This window comes from Sturnira hondurensis, unplaced genomic scaffold (genome assembly GCF_014824575.4).
Source record: "Sturnira hondurensis isolate 20B ecotype Veracruz unplaced genomic scaffold, ASM1482457v3 Scaffold0003166, whole genome shotgun sequence".
Lineage (NCBI taxonomy): Eukaryota > Metazoa > Chordata > Mammalia > Chiroptera > Phyllostomidae > Sturnira > Sturnira hondurensis.
This window is the reverse complement of record NW_028075797.1, coordinates 3,842,042-3,857,905: the sequence shown is the minus strand read 5'-3', so window position 1 is coordinate 3,857,905 and position 15,864 is coordinate 3,842,042. Positions and strand designations below refer to the sequence as shown.

The 15,864-nt window shown below is 41.6% G+C and overlaps 1 pseudogene; it reads left to right on the top strand.

The window, feature by feature from the left end:
• Positions 1-646: 646 nt before the first annotated feature.
• On the top strand, positions 647-9,133 carry LOC118984038 (ribonuclease H2 subunit B-like; annotated as a pseudogene).
• Positions 9,134-15,864: the final 6,731 nt, after the last annotated feature.

Here is a 15,864-nt window from a genome sequence, read left to right as displayed (position 1 = left end):
CTGAGTTCTAGACCAAGCTGTGCCACAAGATGATTAGTAATTAGCTATTATTTTAACTTTAGCAGATCCAAATCTTCCAAAGAATATTAGGAGATATTCTGGTGTACAATAGTGTATTTCAAATATTAGTGTGCCTAGAAATTGCCTGGTAACTTGTTAAAGTTCAAGTTCCCAGGACTAGCATTTCTAATCTAGAATATCAGGAACAGAACCCAGGCATTTCATTTCTAACTGGCTCCCAGGTGACACAGATACTGCTAAACCCTGGATCACACTTTGAGTAGCACTGGTGGGGGAGGAATAATGGGAGAAAATAGAGCAATCAGGAACACATGCAGTCAAAGACAAAGGAAGGAAAAGGAGAGGCTGTGGGTAATTTTACAAGGGGCTTCACAATTTGTGAAGCTGGTCTTTGTGGGAAGGTAGTCACCCTTTCGTAAGATTGGATCATGAAGGCATGCTGTACCATGGTGATAAGTTTGGACTGCTTCCTAGATGCAATAATTTTTGCAAGTGGAAGTGATGACAACATGAGAATAATGTTGTAGGAATGTAATTTTGGCAGCAGATTGCAGGAAAGACTGTTTGGAGTCATTGTAAGGGAGACTAGGATGAAGGTTACTACTCACTGAGGTTATGAAAAGACATGGAACAAAGAGAGGGTGAGGAAAACAGGGAAGGTTGAATCTGGGAAATGATGAAAAAGAACAATAAGGCTGAATAACAAATTAGTTGTAAAGGCAAAAATGAAGGAAGAGCCTAGGTTGACTCTGGGGCTTTTGAACTTCTGGATCTTTAATCTTTAAGACAGGATTAGGGAAAAATCACCAGAAATGTATCTTCTATTTTGAGCATGCAGTGAAATTTTATGGATTCTTCCTTTGAAAGGAAGAATCAGAGACAAGCATTAAGAAATTAATTTGCAAAGAACTTCTGGCTTATCAAATAAGAAACATAATAGTTATTTAAAATAAAATCCCACAAAATCATCAATTTTGCAGTTAGTCCATTTGTGGTGGAAATAGTTTTCTGACACAATTACCCTGTCCACCAACATCACAATGTGTCCTTAGACATCAGAGCTGTAAAAGTCAGAGACAAGGTTGTTTTGTTGTGAGTCTGGAACATACACAAAGTGCTCAAGGAAAACCTCATAATTTTTGGTTTTCTTGGGTTGCAGCAGGTTCTGCTTCGTTTTTTGATGTCTTTGGTTTTGTTTTCTGATGTCGGGACTTGATGTGCATGATAATTTGTGCTGGTGCAGGAAATGTTGGCTTTGTTTCTTTCCTATATTCTTGTTCTGACTAAAGAGATAGAGAGGTAAGGTGGAAAGAGCACCTGGCTGGGAGTCAGGAGACCTTGCTTGGGGACATGGCGAGTCATTAACTATGTATCTCAGCTCCCTCTTAACAAGAAAATTAGCTTCAGAGGCTCCCAGGTAGCTTCCAGAGCTGACAACAAACATGTACACAGAACCGGAATAATAAATAGTATTGTCACTGATATCTTAGTGAGTACTCCATTCCAAATACACCCTCTTTCTCCAGAGCATACATATAAAGCACATCATGAACTATTTTCTACAGGGCTGCTGGGGATGCCAAAATCCTGCCTTCCCCTCCCCTATCTTTCTCCTCTTTTTTCACTTCCTTTCTCTTCACTTTTCTTTATTCCTGTACCTTCTGTTCCTCCCTTCCCTCCACCATAGATACACTTCTAGGTTCTCTTTTTTGCTTTTCCTTTCTGCACAAGGATAATAAAAATTATCCATGTGTGTGGCTCAAGAAGTTCCCCTATATCTAAAATGTTCTTCAATATATCAGCTACCAGTAGGTGAAACAGCAATATTTGAGATCCATCCTTTTGTGCAGAGACACTATCTATAAGATCCTTTTATGAAAATGGGAGTCATCCCCCAAAAGGTGATGTTATCATATATCACATTACCTGATGTTTGCTGATTCATTAGCTTTCCACCAGTCATCTCATGAGCAGATAAGAGAGGAGGTGTCATTGAACTAAGCCAGGCTCAGTGGACAGGCACTGCTGGACCCTGGCCAATCATGGCTGTGGAGGAAGCCTGCATTCTCTTCTGGAAAGAGGAGACAAGTTCTAACTCCGTGTCCATGTGTAACCCAAAGTCACTATGTACTGAGTTTTTAGTTTCCTCAATTCTAAATTAAGATGTGAGAAAGGGTTCCCATGAAGTTTCAGAATGATTTTCAGAGTACAAGTCAGAGGGGAACAAGCAGGAGGGAAAAGAATAATGTAGGCAAACCGACTTGAGTTTTGTACAAGGCCAGCCATGACAAAGTACAAGATCCTCAGAGGTAGAGAGTAAAATCAAGATGGTCCAGATTTATGCCTAGAATTTCAGCTTAATTATTAGTAATGCTCCTTTCACTTTAAGAAGTGTCAGAGTGCGGATTAAAAATTATGTTCTCATCCATTCACAGTGAATTTTTCCCAAGGACTCAGAGCAATAGGCACACTCCTGCCTCTGCTATGTGGCAGCTTGGCACAATCTTTTTTTTCCTTATCTGGAGCCAATCATATCCAGCCCACCTCATTTGACTATGATGCACAATGAAAGCAGCTAGGTAGCTGTGTAGAGCACTAGCAACCATTATCCCAAATCAAGAATTCCACTGCATTCCTGTACTTAGACCTTACTAGTGAAAGAGCTGATATTGACCTTTGCCTATTGGTCTCCAGGTACCACATACCCTAAAACATTGAAAGCACAAAAGCTTTATGCTTTGACACTGGTGTGGGTGAAATCAGTGCAGGATAAAAATGCTTAAAACAGAAAATGACAGGAAAACTTCAATATCAGGTATTGCTATAGGAAATCTTGATGAACGTTTGGGGATTTCTTAACCCAGGCACTTGTGACCAATCTGCAATGATGACTGTCATTTGTGAGGTTTCAAGTGGGGAGGTTCTGATTCCCTCTCCTGCAGTAGCAGCCATAAAATTCTGTCTTGTCATTGGTCAATGAACAGGTATCCAACCCCCTCCTTTTCACTCTGAAGAATTCTTTTCCCCAATAGGACAATAATTTCCTCATCTCAGCTCTGCAAGACCTCCATTTTATGAGATCTTGGAGGCTCAAAGCAGCTATCTACCATCCTAAATGGCCTATACTTTCATCTTTAGCAGAGGATCTCAGCCCCTTTTCAAACAAGCATTATTACAACCATTTTATAAAATCCAGACAGAGAAAGCTCTCTGGTGCCTCTTTGGAGTGGTCTAGTGTGGCGGCCTTCTCAGCAGGCCACACACAGGAACCTCTCCTTTTCCCCTCCCCACCCACCCAACACTCATGAAAGGAGTCAAGAAGGCAAGAAACTCAGTGCCTGCAAGTCACAAGCCAAAAGGAGGGCAGCCAGGAGACAGCCATAAAGGGTGAAGTGGTGAGCTAAATCCTGGCCCCCAAAGATATATCCAAGTCCTAAACCCAGAGCCCACAGGTGTTTCCTTATGTGGCAAAAGAATCTTTACAGATGAGAGTATACCAAGGAGCTGGAAATAGGGACATTATCTTCAATTATATAGGTGGTCCCTAAATGCAATCCCATGTATTCTTGTAAGAGGGAAGCAAAGAGAGATTACACACACAACACACACAAAAGGAGAAGGCAAAGTGACCACAGAGACAGAGTGATGTGGCCACAAGCCAAGGAACGCTGGCAACTAGAAGCTGGAAGAGGCAGGGAATGGGTCCTTTTCTAAAGCCCCACATAGGAGCACAGCCCTGACAACACCTGATTTTGGTGCAGTGAAACTGACTTTAGTATTTGGTTTTAGAAACTGTAAGCAAATACATGTGTGCTGTTTTAAGCCACCCATTTTGTGGTGATTTGTTACAGGAAGTCATTGCAGTGCCTGAGATATAAAACCAGGAGGGGCTGACCAGGAGAGCCAGTAGGTGGCAGGCAGTGCTGGGGAAGGGCGCCAGCAGCCAAGGGTGAGGGAACTAGAATCAACTGCATGTTAGAAAGATGGGCTTTGGGATTAAAGAGATACAGTTCAGTCTCTGGTTTGCCACTCACCAGCCACGTGATGCTAGACATTCCCTAGCCTCAATCCCAAGTCTTTGAAAAAAAAGTAATGACAGCCAACTTTTGGCGATTTGACAAGTAGTACAAAAGTCAATAAAATGAAAAGTGCCACACATGCGGTGGGTGCTCATTTAAAAGTAATGACTGCCAATGTTTGGGAAAATAAATTTATTTTAAAAGATGAGAGGTGGAGTAGAATCCCTCTTTGGGAGAGAAGTGATTTTGTTTGGGAAAACATTTTGATACTGTCTTTGATGTCAATCCATCTTTTTTCTGTTCCCTGCTCCCCTATCCCACAATTTATATGACTCCAATGATTTAGAGATGAGATGTACAAAACTGAACTTCTCAGCCCAATGAGGAAGGAGGAATATTAAGTTTCAAAAAATGAGAAAATGGTGTGTCCCCAAAGGTAAATTCAAGTACTAATCCCCAATACCTATAAACATAGTCTTATTTGAAAGCAGGATCTTTGCAGGTCTAATCAAGTTAAGAAGTCATATTGGATCAGGCTGGGCCCTAAGTCAATGACTGGTGTCTTTCTAAGACAGAAGAAGTTGGGCACACAGACACACACAGAGGAAAGATGGCTGACTAAAGCCTCAGGAGAAACATAGGAGAACACCATGTCATAACAGAGGCAGAGATTACAGTGACACAGCTATAAATCAAAGAACACCCAGGTTTGATGGCCACCACCGGAAGTTGGCAGAAGCAAGGAAGGATTCTCACCTATAGGTTTTAGAGAGTACATGGCCCTGCCCAAAGCTTGATCCGGGATTTCTAGACAGAGTGAATTTCTGTTGGTTAAGGCACCCAGTTTGTGGTACTTTGTATGGCAGCCCTAGGAGACTAGTGGTGGGATCTGAGACAGGAAGGCAAGATACAGTCTGCCAAAAGAGGCACGTCTTTGTCAAACCAGGAGAACAGCTGGACTGTGAGGAGTCCCTGCTGGTGAAAATGACCCAGGGGCTTTTATAAAATGTGTTGTCTAACATTCATTTCTAGAGGGTCTGCTGTGAGACTAACCTTCAGTGGATCTTCTGTTCCACACAAATACCCTTAGATTTACCTGTTGGGGAAACTGAGCACCGCTTTGCCTATTTGCTTTCTCTAGGTAGAGAGAAGTGAACACTCACTGGGGTGAGACCTGGGGGAGGACAGGAGATAGGAACTAGAAGGGGTCATGAAATGTGAACTTGTAACCCCTTCAGAATCCCATACATTTTGTGAGAGGGACATTGTTTTTCCTATGAAAGGGCAAGGTGGCAAGTCAAGGCCCAAAGACTTGGGACCCCACCAGGCAATGGACAGTAAGGGCTGCATCCTTATGAATGTCATGGACTGAAGATGAGTAAAACAGGGGTTCAGACCACAGGATGCCTGGCAATGAGTTGAATGAATGACACACCCCTTCTCATGCTGCCCCTCACTGGTTTAAAAAGCTACAATGCTCCAACTCTGGTTTGGTGGGGCCAGCTTTGCCTTGGGGATCCCCATGAGCCTTCTCTTCCTCTCATGAGCACCTCTGCTCACAAGGGGGCGCCTGCCTCCTGGTGCTCTTCCTGGAAATCTTACCACAAGGCTCATGTGCCTGTGCCTGACCTTGGCCATACTTGAGAGAACATGAGATCAAAGGAACAAAAATGCTCCTTTCTGGTACTTCAATCAGGGAGAGAGGCAATTAAAATATGAATTAATCTAAGTGAGATGAAAATGCAGATGTAGAACAAGAGCATCTCGATCACCTTGAACCTGTACAGCACACGCAGCTTAACTCCTGTGATTAAAGACATTTTCATGCCATTAAAAACCTTCTCTTCTAATGTTACAAATGCTATGCCAGTCAAATGCTCCGGGCAGCCTCTGTGAGGTCTGCCCTCTCTACAGTTGCATCCCTTGATCCTTTCAAAGTGCTGTGAGGGTGGGAGGCCCCTCTTAGGAGGGGCAATGAGGGCTTGAAGAGTTATTTGAATGAAGGATTCTGAACTAGAAGGAAAGAGCTTGAGTGTGTCTCCTCTCCAACAGATTCTTTCTAGTTCCTTGACCCTGTTGTGCAGCCCAAGCGTAGCTGCCTGATGGCACTGGGAGGACAGAGCTGGGGAATCAGGCCAGGGGCACACTCCCAGCACTCCACAGTCCCTAAGCCCTTCTGGTGTCCCAGCTGTTTCTTTGAAGGGAATGGTAACTATAGTATTTACTTCCAGACTGTTCTTTCTGCTTCTCTATAGTCTTAAGGATGCTCTGTTGACCCACTGAAGGAAGGGGTGAGGCTGTGATCCTAGAGGAAGAGATGCATGTGAAGTGTCTATTGATAATCCTTAAACCATTGGACCTTCCAGGGCAGCCATTCATGCTGTTGTCTTGGATTTGCTTCCTTCTGTGCATACCCTACCTCTGACTTTGGCTTTTTTTCTCCTATTTCTGACTATATATGTTCTCCTTGCTGTTGTCAACAGTACTTGTCAATGTCAGGTTTTTAAAAAATTTTTTTAATTTAATTATTGTTCAAGTACAGTTTTCTGTCTTTTACTCCCATTCCAGCCCCCCTCCCAGTGCTCCCCACCTCCCTCCCATTTCCACCCCTGTTAGTTTTTGTCCATGTGTCCTTTATACTTTTTCCTGTGAATCTTTCCCCTTTTCCCCTGAAATTCCCTCCCCTCTCCCCTCTGGTCCCTGTCTGCCTGTTCTCTGTTTCAGTGTCTTTGGTTATATTTCGCTTGCTTGTTTGTTTTGTTGTTTAGCTTCCTGTTAAAGGTGAGATCATATGGTATTTGTCTTTCACCACCTGGCTTATTTCACTCAGCATAATGCTTTCCAGTTCCATCCATGCTGTTGCAAAGGGTGGAAGCTTCTTCTTTCTTTCTGCTGCATAGAATTTCACTGTGTAAATGTACCATAACTTTTGGATCCACTCATTTACTTATGGGCACCTAGGTTGCTTCCAACTCTTGGCTATTGTAAATTGTGCTACAATGAACATTGGGGTGCATAGGTTCTTTTGGATTGGTGTTTCAGGATTCTTAGGATATAATCCTAGCAGTGGAATTGCTGGGTCAAAAGGCAGGTCCATTTTTAGTTTTCTTAGAAAATGCCATACTGTTTTTCATAATGGTTGTACCAGTCTGCAATCCCACGAACAGTGAACTAGGGTCTCCTTTTCCCCACAACCTCTCTAACATTTGCTGTTTGTTTCTTTTTTTATGATAGCCATTCTGACCAGTGTAAAGTGGTATCTCATTGTGGTTTTAATTTGCATCTCTCTGATAGCTAGCTGTATCAAGCATCTTTTTATGTGTCTCTGAATCCTCTGTATGTCCTCCTTGAAGAAGTGTCTGTTCAAGTCCTTTGCCCATTTTTAATTGGGTTGCTTATCTTCTTAGAGTGGATTCATGTGAGTTCTTTGTATATTTTGGAGATTAAACCTTTTTCTGAGGTATCATTGGCAAATATGTTTTCTCATACAGTTGGTTCTCTTTTTATCTTAATACTGTTTTCTTTAGCCATAGAGAAGCTTTTAATTTTGATGAGATCCCATTTGTTTATTCTTTCCTTTATGTCCCTTGCTCTAGGGGACATATCAGTAAAAATGTTGCTGTGTGAAATATCCGAGATTTTCCTGCCAGTGTTCTCCTCTAGGACTTTAATGGTGTCATGGCTTATATTTAAGTCTTTTATCCACCTTGAATTTATTTTGGTGTATGGTGTAAGTTGGTGCTCAATCAATCTCAGGTTTTGAAGCATGAAGAACTCATTCTGAATCTCCCTCTCTTACTTTCCAAAGCAAACCTCCCTGCTCCATCCAGTCACTGGGAACTGCTGACTCATTCTGATCTGGACCTGATATGTTTCTCTCTTTCCTTCTCTGATTCCCCTTCAGGACCTATCAAATGGATTGGCCCAGTAGTAAATCAGAATCTGTGGTAATGCCTGTTCTAAGAACAAGTTAGGGAAGACCACCCATGGAGGCTGTTAAGTCCACCCTAGGTGGGGTAGTGGCCCCCTACTGTGGCTTCTAATGCTGACAGTTAACTCAGCTTCTGCTCTGCTCATGCCATCCGTAGAAGCCCTGTTCAGGCCATGCAATACACAAGTGCCCCTTCTCCCACCACTTTCCACCAGGCTTCTAACCAGGGCTCCTGCTCCGAAGTCTGAGGCCAGAGGCTGCTGTGCTGCAGGGAGAAGGTGGGTGGCATGGTGGACTGGACGAATTGCTGGGAAGGTGCTGGCTCCTGGCGGCATGTGTTCCTGCTTCCGGAATATGTAAAAGATGCTTCAAAAAATAAGGTAAATGGTGGGCTTATGTTTGTAAAATTGGTTAACCCATGTTCAGGAGAAACAGCCCCTTTACTTGTTCAATATGTGTCTGTGTCAGCATTTGAAATAAATGTTTTCAAGGGAAAATACCATCTTGGTTTATAAATCGGTCAGTTCAATCAGGTCTTCTTTACCTTATCACACCCATGGGCCCTCTATTTCTCTTTCTCCACTACCTCATAAAGGCTGATAAAGAGGGAAAGTTTCAGCCTCTAGATCAATGCTAGTGGATGACATGTTTCTGAATTGCATCTTGATGCTGAAACTTGCTGAACTTGAGAAATTACTTTGAGATGCTACAGAGGGAAAAGAAATAGACAAAAAGAAATATTACAAGTACAGAAAAGGGAAGACATTAAAGTGTCTAAAAAAAGTTTAATCAGACTATAACAGTGTTAAAAACCAATAACATAATGCCAGTTTCCAGGTAGAGTAAACTGCATTTTCCTCCAGTCGTGAGGTTTCCAATGACAAAGCAGAGGATTATACTCTTTGTACCCATGGTCTGATATGGGATTACATCCCTAAAGAACTGAGTGATGACTCATCTCAATTTTAAAGCTTCTACAGTCTTTAGCTTCATTGCCAAACCTTCCATTAAAGAAAATAAAGTTATCGAATGAGCCTGTAGAAGCAAAAGAAGATTATACTAAGTTTAACACTAAAGATTTGAAGTATAGAGAAATGACTGTAGCTCAGAAGGTTTTGGTCAAGTTGACAAGAGTGGAATGAAAAGTATGATTCCTTTTTGATACAAAAGTTTTTTTAAAAGTTGGAAAGATTTGAAATGTTGAGTATGAAATCTAGCAAAAATACCTGTCTTTCATATATTCTATTTTTGTCCTTCCTCCATGTCACTGTACATCCTGACTCTTAATCAGCACCTTTTGAAATAAAAAATAAAGGAGCAATTTCAGGGAGAAAAAAGACACAGGTTCTTAGGACACTTAGGATTTAATAAATGTCTCTTGTTCCAGAATCTCTTGAGAGATGTACAGAAGCTTCACGGTCATATACACTTAGACTACAAGAGCAGCTCTTGTGTCTACAAGATTTTTTATGCAAATAGTGTAAAGAGCCCCAACATTTGAGTCTGACTTAGACGTATGTAATGAAGATGCTCCCCACATTTCATCTCCACCTCCCATATAGTCCAAGACTCAGAAAATGCATGATTATGCTGTGACATAGCTTTCTTGAGCCAGCCTCTTTGCTGACTTCCGCACACTGTAGACTCTTTCCCAAGTGCATTCTTCATGTGTCCACATGCTTCTTCCTCTTGGATGACTTCAGAGGAAGCCTGGAAGGTCTCTTTACTTCTGTATGAGTTAAAACCCAAGGTCCAGAAGGCTTCTGAGCAGCCAGTTCACTCCCTATTTCCTTCTAGATCCACTCTGTCTGGCACATTATGTCGCCAGGGGTAAAGAAGTCTTCTAGATACTATCAGCCACTAGAAGGGGTCTACAAGAGCCTCTTCTCTCATCTGAAGACTCAAGTGGAGCATTCAAAATTCCTGAAGTTGTTCCAACTTGAGGAAGAAGAGTGTACCCATCTCTCCTTCAACTCCTTCAACTCAGTAGGGGAGGACCTGGTGCTTTCCACCAGCAGGTTATGAATCCTTCTAATCCCCCTAATCTCTGCATATTGCTTTCATTTTTCATTTACGTCTTTGAAGACCACCAAGTATAATGATGAAAACAAGCTTCAGTTAGGATTCCAACTTCATTAATTACATAGCTGTGTGTTCTTACCTCTAGGAAAATAGTTGTGCCTATCTCAAAGGTTTTTTTGTGAAAATTAAATGAGATAATATATGTAAAGTGCTTAGAACACTCCTAATATATAATAGGTGTTGATAAATGTCAGTTATTATTATTGTTATTTATTATAATTATCATTATTACTGCTTCTACCATGACCAGCTGCCCCTCCTCACAACTAATTTTTCATATTAGTGTGGGGTCTTATGCAGAGTGCCCCCTACCACTTTGTTTTCTGTAGACAGCCCCACCTGCCCCTGGTAGGGCTCCAAGTTACCGCTGGTCTCCCTCTCCCAGGCCTGCTCATTGCCGGTCACTTTAGATGCAGTAGTTCAGTATTTGCCTTGCTAGGGCGGCACAGTCTTGTAGATGCCTAGTGGACACAGCCTCCTTGGCAACCCACTTGTGAAAAGACTTGCTTCTTTCTTGCTTTCTTTCATTCCTTCTTGTTTTTTAAGCACTTGGAGCTTTTGGTGAATGGCTAACTTTTCCCAGGACCAGACATTTATTTCGCCATTGGGTATCCTTCTACTGATGTCTCTGGAGGGTAATGGAAACTGAGGGACTTGGAATGGGATGCATTTTTCTGTTCTATTACTAACTGTGAATAATAAGCTGAATCCAGGTCATGGCTGGAGTGTCAAGATTCAGCATTCTAGAAACAGTGAGCCAAACATGCTAAAATTACTGTAACTGATAACATGCTTACCATTAGTCAATAAGCCGTACTTAACCTACATTGAGTTCACTGAGTCCCTGCAACATGAGACTCCAGCCACTGCACCCCAAACATGTGTTCATGTGTGCATGTGTGTGCACACCTATGTGCCTGTGCACACACAGCAACCAAAAATGCAAACACTCTCATCATCAGTGAGATGGATTGGGCCATAATTGGTTTTTCATAGACAAATGCTTTAAATTTTGGTAAACCCTTTGTAACATCTTAGTCAAATTAAACTGAGATCTTTCAAGTCAGATTTATAGTTCATAGGATTCCACTTAACTGAGACAAGCGATGCAATTTCAGGCCAATTTAAAGGGTATTTCATTTAGACACAGAACCAATCCTTGTCAAGGCCCTGGAGGTAACTAGAAATCTTCTTCTTCTCATTTGCCTAGAAGCAGTTATAGTCCAGTCTGTGCAGGCCAAACGACCAGGGAGCATTGTGAGTCAGTGTAATCAATTTTACGACCTATGTTCACTGAAGGGGAAATGACCAAAAGGGGAGGGCGGAAAAGAAAGTGGAAACTACCTAAGGCATTCAGAGCCTTGCTAAGGAAATGGTGTCCAGTCTAAGTGCATAAATTACTAGGAGGCACTGCTTCATCTCAGGCTGCAGCCCCTGTGAGGGCACAAGACTCAGGATCAGAAGTATTGGCTGGACTTCTATCTCAATTTTCCCCTTGCACTGGCACCCTTGAGCAGGGTATACCCTACACAACTATACACAGTAGCCTAGAGAGAATGATGTCAGGAACTTTATATACACATATTACCTCCTTTAATGCTCACCACACTAGGAGATTTTAAGTATTGTCCTACTTTTACAAATACATATAGCTGGGAGAGATTAAATACTGCATTCATGTAAATGTAGGTTGAGCAGGGATTCTAGTACCATCCTGTCTGATTCTAAAATCCAAGCTTTCTCTACTCACAATGGAATGAGAGTTCAGCTGAACGGCTTGGTAAATTTTCCCAGGGAAAAAGGAAGAACTGGCAAGGTATGAGCCTCAAATCTTGAAGGTGCTATTGGGAAGGGGGGGCAGACATTCTCAGGTGGCCAGCCATCCAGCTTTCGCTTCAAGGCTCCTGCAGATGAGGGGCAGCTCATTTCTGTCTGTTGACAAGGTTCTGACCTACATCAAGCTGAAGCTTCCTGCCCATTGACCCAAAAGAATGTCAAGACTAGTACCTGAACCAATGATTACAGGTCCGTTTTATAGGACCCACAGGCAAAGTTGCAGAGAGAGAGGGGACCTGGACCCAGCCACTTCTCCCCTCTCAAAAAATGCAGTTAAAAGTCTTTGTCCTGCTCATCTCACAAGGTTGTGAAACTCAAAAGATCAGGCAAATGGACTATAACACCCTTGCAAGCAAAATGAGAAAATAAATAAAATTACTGATTTTTAACTTTATGTTTATATTGTTCTATATATAGTAGTATTTTATATATTTATGTTAAGTTTTTATATATTTAGGGTTTTTTCATTACTTTTAGAGAGAGGGAGAGAGGAATGGAGACAGGAGAGACACATCGATGTGAGAGAGAAACAAATTAGTTGCCACCTGTATGTGCCCAGACTGGGGACTGCACCCACAAACTAGGTATATGACCTGACCAGGAATCAAACCCACAAATTTTATGGGATAGGGCTCCAACCAACTCAGCCACACCAGCCAGGGCTGCATGTTGAGTTTTTAATGTATTAGTATTAAGCACAATTGGTATCATTTAGAGGACTGTCTTCTATCATGGCATTAAACTTCTTTTATTGCTTTGTTTTTTAAAATATATTTCCTTGATTATGCTATTACAGTTGTCCTTTTTTTTCTCCCTTTATTCCCCTCCACCCTGTACCTCCCCTCTCACCATCATTCCCCCACCTTAGTTCATGTCCATGGGTCATGCATATAAGTTCTTTGACTTCTCCATTTCCTATACTATACTTAACCAACCCCTGTCTACTTTGTACCTGCCATTTATACTTCTTATTCCATGTACCTTTTCCCCCATCCTCCCCCTGCCCCTACCTGCTGAGAACCCTCCACCTGATCTGTATTTCTGTGATTCTGTTCTTGTTCTAGTTGTTTGCTTGGCTAATTTTTGTTTTTCAGTTTGTTTTTTTTTAGGTTTGTGTGTTGAAAGTTGTGAGTTGTCATTTCACTGTTTATAGTTTTGATCTTCTTTTTCTTAGATTAGTCCCTTTAACATTTCATATAATAAGGGCTTGGTGATGTTAAACTCCTTTAACTTGACCTTAACTGGTCAAGCATTTTATCTGCCCTTCCATTCTAAATGAAAGCTTTGCTGGATAGAGTAATCTTGGATGCAAGTCCTTGCCTTTCATGACTTGGAATACTTCTTTCCAGCCCCTTCTTGCCTGTGAGATTCTTTTGAGAAATCAGCTGACAGTCTTATGGAAACTCTCTTCTTTTCTCTTGCTGCTTTTAAGATCCTCTCCTTACCTTTAATCTTGGGTGACTTAATTATGATGTGCCTTGGTGTGTGCTTCCTTGGGTCCAACTTTTTTGGTTCACTCTGAGCTTCGTGGACTTCCTGGAAGTCGATTTCCTTTGTCAGATAAGGGAGGTTCTTATGTTTTCAATAAGTTTTCCATTTCTTGCTCTTTCTCTTATCTTTCTGGCACCCCTATGATTTGGATGTTGGAAAGTTTAAAGTTGTCCTGGAGGTTCCTGAGCCTCTCCTCATTCTTTTGAATTCTTGTTCCTTCATTCTATTCTGGTTAAATGTTTATTTCTTCATTCTGCTCCAAACCATTGATTTGAGTCCTTATTTCCTTCCCTTCACTGTTGGTTCCCTGTACATTTTCCTTTACTTCACTTTTCATAGCCTTCACTTTTCCTCTGTTTTTCCACCATCCTCAACCATTTCTGTGAGCATTCTGATTACCAGTGTTTTGAACTCTGCCTCTGATAGGTTGGCTATTTCTTCATCACTTGGATGAAGCTGGAGCTTCATATTTTTCTGGAGCTTTGATCTGTTCTTTCATTTGGGCCATATTTTTTTTTTGTCTCAGCATGCCTGTTACATAGTAGGGGGTGGAGCCTTAAGTATTCCTCTGGGCAGGGCAACCCACCTTGTTGAGTTGTGGCCCTGTATGTGGGGGAGAGGCTCAAGAGGAAACAGTGCCAATTGCTTGGCTCTCAGCTGGCTTTCAGTCAGTTCCTCTGCTACCCACAAGCAAATTAGGCCCTTCTGGTGCTGATTCCTGGGTGGGTGGCTTTGTGTACATTCTAGGACCCTGTGGGTCTCTTCTACAAACTGTCCTGTGAGCTGGGAGTTTCTCTCACCACTAAAACCCCCACAGTTTTTTTCAGTCAGAGGTTTGAGGCTTCACTACCTTGTACTAGAACCCTGGGTTGTGCAGTCTGCCTCACTCCCCAGTTGTTCCTCCTGGTTTATCTGAATGCAAATGTGGGATTACCTGCTCTGCCACCTGCAGCCTCACCTGTTCAGGTCCTCCAGTTGCCACCTTACTGTGAGTCTTCTCCGCCCCAGCTGCCCGTCTCTGCCCCTCCCACTGGTCTGGATGAATGTCTCTTCTTTAACTCCTTGGTTGTCAGACTTCCATACAGTTCTATGTTTAGGTGGTTCTGGTTATTTTTTGTTTTTAAATTTGTTGTTGTCCTTCTTTTGGTTGTGTGAGGAGGCAGAGTATATCTACCCACGTCTCCATCTTGGCTGGAAGTCTATAGCTTTGTTTTTAAAAGTACTCTTTATTAAAGAAGGTACTCAACTGTGTATGTGTACCTGTGCTTTTACTTCAGCTTATTTGTTGTGTAAATCTCTTGGAAAAAAATTAAGATTTGGCAAGTCTTTATCAGTATCAAAAATGCATATGTGAGTTGCAATGTGTGGATGTACATGTATTGTATTTTATGTTTATAAATTCATGATCTCAAATACATAGAAATTATTGTCTTAGACATAGAGAATGAACATTTACTGAGTGCCAGTAATAACATATAGCACTTATGACAAACCTGCAAGATAAGTATCTTTGATTTAAGAAAATGCTATTTCCCAAAGAATTTGTGTATCTTGTCCAACTTTTCACAGTTAGGTACCTGAAGACTTGAACATAGGTCCCTCTGATGCCAAAATAATGCCAGTGTCTATTGTTTGCTTTATAGATTGTTTTTTTTTTTACTCTGGCATATTGTTTAATAGATTCCTTTTATTTCTGTAGTTTCACAGTGTGGTAATCAGAGGAAATTTGCTGGCTTTGAACCTAATCAGTAAAACTTCGTTTATCCTCTCCCTTGGTATTCACAGTGTCAAATATATATGACTGCAAAAACATGTTTGACCCAGTTGGACAGATGTTTGGAGCTCAGTGCAATCAAAAGAGACCTACTGAAAAATGTAAACTCCATTCCATGCCTTTTGGATTGCTTTCATCAGAGAGTCTTAGGAATTTTCAGATTCATTGGAAATTAAACTCCATAAAGGTTAGGGAATTGTTTGTTTTATTCACTGCCGTACTTTCTACACATAGATCATAATAAATACTCAAGAGGTATTTGTTGAATGAATGAAAATAGACTCATTTGAATATCTGGTAAGAGCTATGCATTATCTTCCCAGAAAAATGCATGTAGACACATGGATTACCCTGCACATAGCATTTTTAGGTTCAACCTCCTGAAGCCTATCCACGGTACACAAAAGCTTTGACTCCTTTCTCATGAAGAAATGGCCCTTGACACTCTCCATGATGGAGAGGAGTAAGACTCATTGATGTTGGAATTTTTCTTCCATGTTGACGGGTCTCTGGACACTGAGGCTACTGAGATTTTGTATCACCCATTGCTTCACCTCTCTAATCTGAATGCCTAGGACCTTTCTGGACCTGAGGAGGTAAAAAGAGGAATAGCAGCCACCACTCAATGAGTTTATATAACCTACCAGATGACTAGGTTACACATTTTACATATAAGTGATTCTCATGGCAACCATGCCAAGTAGGTATTA